Genomic DNA, 5,598 nt, shown 5'->3' with positions numbered 1-5,598 from the left:
ACTTTGTGATCTTATTAGATATTTGGTAGATTAGTCAATTTTATTCTGAGAAAATCATTTAGGTACTTTAGGCATATTTAGAAAGCTTTATAATTTTATGTCCTAAGAAGCTTTTAGAAAATATATTTACTTTATTGAGAATTTCCCAAATTAGATCCTATAATTTAAAAGTCTATATGAACTACTGTAACGACCTTTTAGGTCGTTTTGTATACTATGGCTTTGTATTTCATAAAAGACTCACCCCGTAAAATTTTAGTGGGTACTTTGGACTAATTGATAACTAAGGTTATTTAATTGAGGGGTAACTTTAGATATTTAATTTAATTAGTGGGTTAAAGTGTTAATTTAGTTAATGTCCTATACCACTTGTTCAATACATATAAAAATATATTAGTGGGTTTAGCTTTTATTTATTTATTAATTCATGATTAGTTGCCCTAATTACTTAAAAGAAAACAAACAAAGAAAGATAGAAACTTACCTGCGGCGTTGAGACGAGAGCACGGTGTGTGAGGTAAGTGCTTCGAATTGTTTTTATCATCTGAATGCATATTAGATTGTTAGGTTCATAAAAGTTGCATCAATTTGATATCGTTAGTGTATGTGTCAAATGCTATATTATTTTATTCTCTTTTTTTCCCTTCTAAACGACAAGACAGTGACCAAACTTGTTATTAAGAAAGTATGTAAAGGAGATTTTCCTTTAGTTTCTAGATGATGATACAATAGACTACTAGTCTACTGATTCTACAAGCTTGACATAGAGATACACTTTCCATCAACCAATAATATTTCTAAACTTGTATTTTTGGTAATCTCTTATTTTCAGTAAGTCTAAATTTGTCTTATATATAAAGGTGCCTTTTAGTAAGTCATTAAGGACAATAGGTTGAATTCAGTATAATTAGTGGAGTAGTTTTTTTCAAAAATGTTCATATATATTTATATTTTTGAAGTAATATTACCTGTAATCTTTGTATTATATTATATGAATATTATTAGATTTATGTTATTCAAAGGAATTGAGACTTAACCCTTACCTAAGATTTAGGAATATGAAACTTGAGATATTAGTTGGTATAAAAATTTTTAGGAATTTGAAGGAGTTATTGAGTCTAGGCTAGATATATAGTAATATGGTGTTTACAGACTCGTGTACTTATTAATATCATACATTGATAGGGTGGAAACGTTTTGAGACATTGACGAAAGAAAAGACATTGGTGGATTAGTTTGCTTGATTGCGGTTCTTCGGTTGAGGTAGGTTATGGTTTTTATTCTATATCATAGATAGACTCTTAATAGTGATTGATATTCATGGAGTAATATGTGTGAAGTTTACTACGCATTTTATTGTTGTGGTTTGGATGGTTGATATGTTGTTATGATTGGTCTAAAATCCCGAGGCAATTAAAATCCATAATCTTGAACTTGTCCTATCAAAAATGGTGCCTTGAATAAAGAAGGCTTGATGAAATATTATTAATGAAGTGGAATATAATCATAAAGAATGATAAATTAATTACATTTGGATCGGGTGTCACGTTCCGACACGGTACATTTGGATCGGGTGTCACGTTCCGACACGATATATTTGGATCGGGTGTCACGTTCCGACACTGTATATTTGGATCGGGTGTCACGTTCCGGCACGGTAATATTAAAGGGAAATAAATTAAAATTACTTAATGCTACCCAATCTCCAAAAAATCATATTTTAAAGAGTGTGGTGTGGAGGCTTGAGTCCTCATGTGTGATCTTGATATTGTTGATCGGTTATGTAATTGTTCGTTGGTTGCCACCTGTTAAGTGTTGTTGTTGATTTTCCACTATTATTTTATGTATATTGATTTCTATTTTGAGTCGACCGATGATACCTACTCAGTACGTGTTGTCCTGTACTGACCCCTACTTGTATCTTTCTTGTTTTATTATGTGGAGTGCAGCGAGTGTTCCACAGACTTCGACTCGACCTCAGCTCTAGTCAGTCTCAAGATCATCGGATTTCAGGGTGAGCTATCCTTCTAGCTGCGTGATGGATTTTCTCGGTTATGGCATAGTGTCTTTAGTTTTCAGACACATTTTATTATTTGTTCATTTTGGTGCTTAATGTTCCAGACTTAGTTTTAGAATTTAGATGTCCTTCATGTGATGACTTTCAGATTTTGGGGAACGTCAAGTAAAATAGATTTTAGTGGCTTTTGTTATTTTTGACTTTAATAGGATTGAGCTTCCGTAGTATTATCGTGATTTATAAGTTGAATCGTTAATGTAAGTTAGGGTTTGTATCGTTGGTTCTCCCACCTAGGAGGTTAAGTGTGGGTGCCACTCATGGCCCAGTTTAGGTCGTGACAACTACTATACTTTATACCACTATATATAATATTTCTCCAAACAATCCCAAAGTTCACAATATTTCTTTTTTAAAGAAAGTGCAAGAGTTAGAAAGAAAAAAAAGGCCAAAATTGTGATGAAGTCTGCCAATTTCTTTGTTGCTTTTGTTAATGATCACCATGGGTTTATTTCTCAATTGTTATTAACCCTTCATATTCTATTTTATTTTTTTATTTTTCATTGAAGCAATAATTAAGTTATTTTGGTATCTATAGATCACAAATTCTAACGATAAAATCAGTCGTTGATACTCGCATCAACATAAGCTACACACTTCATAGAGTGGGGAGGGGGATCTACACTGTGGTTCTCACACACAACCATGAAAAGATAAAATACTTATTAAGTACTTAAAATATTATTAAAAAAAACAAATAAAAAATGTAATTAAAAAATAGGTTGGATTTGATTGTGATCCATCTTTTAGTCCATTTTAATCTAACTCATTTTAATCCAAATAACTTTCTACATATTATTTATTAACTCACCATTTAATACCCCCTATATGAGATTACATTAATCACAAGTGGAATTTGATTTTAGCCTTATATAATGTTGTATAATACTTTGCTTCAAATCAAAATCAATTAGTAGAAATTGCATAGCAAAATAAAATAAAAATATGGGGAAGGCTCTTATCAAGTTTTCAACATTTGTTGTTACTGTGTTGTTAATCATCATGGGTAATTTTCTCCCTCTTTATTATCATCTCTTCCTAATTTATTACTGAATAATTTGTTATTTAATAGAATTTTTTAATAATTCATCACTAAATAAATTAGTGATAGAATTTTATTGTTTTTTATTATAAAATTTACCTATCATTAATTTCAATTCTTTTTTTGATAATTTGCCTGTTGCTAATCATCATTGTTTTGTCCCCTTTTTCTTACTCTCTTTGGTCATAATTTATAGTTAAATAATTGGTTGCTTAATATAATTTTTTAATTATTCATTACTAAATAAAATTAGTGACAAATTTTTTCTATATGATAATTTAATTTGTTTAAATATTTTAGTTGCAGATTTTTCATCCACCAAGGTGGAAGGGTTTTATTGTCTGGAGCATCAAGATTGTTTTTTATATTGTGAGTTTCAAGGTTTCTATGGCTCTTGTCTTTTTAATAAATGTTTTTGCTATGCCAGGTCAAAATTTGAAGTGGCTTTAGTACCTAATAATTGATAATGTCGCGATAAAAATTTATTTGCATTTGATATTTTCTGTTTACATGAATTAAGCGTGGATAAATTTTTACTAATGATGTATTGACTTCCGTCATATATGTATATTTTGATTTCCTCAATAAATGTGAACTTTAAAACTCTTATGTTAGAGTAATTTATATTTTGCTTAAAATGCATATATTTAATTATTGTCTCGCGTTTTATTATTTATATCTTTGTTCGAATATAAATTATATTAATTTAATAATTTAAGAAAACAACCTTGCAAAAATTACAAAAATACAAAATAGAATGGTAAAAAAGGAATAGAAAAACAATTGCTGCCAACCAAACCTCACGTAAACATAAGACAAATGTAAAAAAAATAATAAATATATTTTCCTCAATTGTGACAATTTAAGGTTTAAGATTTAGTAGGCGTTTGTACATAAAAAAGAATATAGGGAAAACTACATATTTATCTTCCATAGTCTATTCTTAAAGAGAAATTTACGTAAATATACTATTTTAAGAAAATATTTATCATTTATAGTAATAACATTTTTTTACTGAATATTTATAATGCAATTTTAATATAATTTTAACACTATTACTGTTGCGGCCATCGCCGCCACCGCTGTTATTATTATTACTACTACTACTAGTGTTGTTGTTGCTGCTATTACTATTATTACTATTATTATTATTATTACTATTACTACTATTACTACTATTACTACTACTACTACTACTACTACTACTATTACTATTACTATTATTATTACTACTACTATTACTACTACTATTATTACCACCACCACCAGCAACACTAGTACTACTACTACAACTACTACTACTACTAGTATTACTATTATTATTTTGTCACGATCCACACACGGGTGTGATGACACTCATCTAAATCCACCAAGATAACTCAGCCTAAAACTCAACGGAAAGTGAATGCGGAAGTAATTGAGATAAAGCGAGGTTTAACTTATTCAAAGACAAATAAATAATCTCAAATTTCCCCAAGACTGGTTGTCACGTATACAAGCCACTAATATTTTATCGAAGTACGAAAGAAAATACAGTCACAATGTCTTTGTCTCTAGAATAGGACTAAAACATAATAAAAGAGTAAGATGTGTCCGCTAGATGGATGTAACAGCTACCTCAGCACTCGAAATGATAGCCTCAGTCGTGGTAGAGAACACTAAGAGATCAATCAGGCCCGGACTCACAACCTACGCAAGTGTAGAAGCAAGAGGTAAGTACCAAACAACACAGTACTCAGCAAGTGGACAACTAAAACTAAGTAAAGCTCAATAGATACAAGTACTCTTGTCCTCCCAACCGAACCTCCTTAACTACAACCTGCATAAAATCAGTCCAACTCTACACTTGTACAATAATAACAGTAATATAGTCCACGAATACTCATCAATGAATCATATCAAGTCAAGTTCAGCATATACAGATCAATAAAGGGGTAAACATGAATTCACAAATATCAATAAAATGCGATGCAATGCAATGAGATGATGCATATCTGTCCTATCGGTACAAATCCGCTGAATTACTATCCGGAATCCATGGGGGACATTTTTGTCCATGTAACCTGTCATGGAGCGTGTGATCCGTCCCCTCAATATATGTATCCTGCCACAGAGCGTGTGGCCCGACCCCTTTATTTCATAATACATGGAGCGTGTGGCCCGACCCTTTTGTTTCATAATACCTGTCACGGAGCGTGTGGCCCAACCCCTTTTATTTCATATCATTTTCAGTCTCAACACAATATGTCAGAACCAATGCAATCAATTCATGTTCATATAATTCACGATAATAACATGATAACAACAATAATTTTTCCTATCTCACATCAACTTAGTCATTTCACATGTCCAAAATAAATCCATAATCACAACATATCAATTCCATCAATACATGTCATTAGATCACCATTTTATACCCCTCATCTCTATTTTTAAGGCCAATCATACAGTCAATAACCCAGTCTAATTCTCATTACTCCAA

The 5,598-nt window shown here is 30.9% G+C and overlaps 1 long non-coding RNA gene across 1 annotated transcript; it reads left to right on the top strand.

Moving 5' to 3' along the window:
* Positions 1–434: 434 nt before the first annotated feature.
* Positions 435–2,178, top strand: LOC129881433 (uncharacterized). Its single transcript, XR_008765578.1, has 3 exons — positions 435–517; positions 1,186–1,263; positions 1,950–2,178. It is a non-coding gene; the product is annotated as an uncharacterized LOC129881433 (long non-coding RNA).
* The last annotated feature ends 3,420 nt before the right edge of the window (positions 2,179–5,598 follow it).

Source organism: Solanum dulcamara, chromosome 3 (assembly GCF_947179165.1).
Source record: "Solanum dulcamara chromosome 3, daSolDulc1.2, whole genome shotgun sequence".
Lineage (NCBI taxonomy): Eukaryota > Viridiplantae > Streptophyta > Magnoliopsida > Solanales > Solanaceae > Solanum > Solanum dulcamara.
Note: the sequence above shows the minus strand (reverse complement) of the source record. Positions and strands in the feature narration are given on the sequence as shown.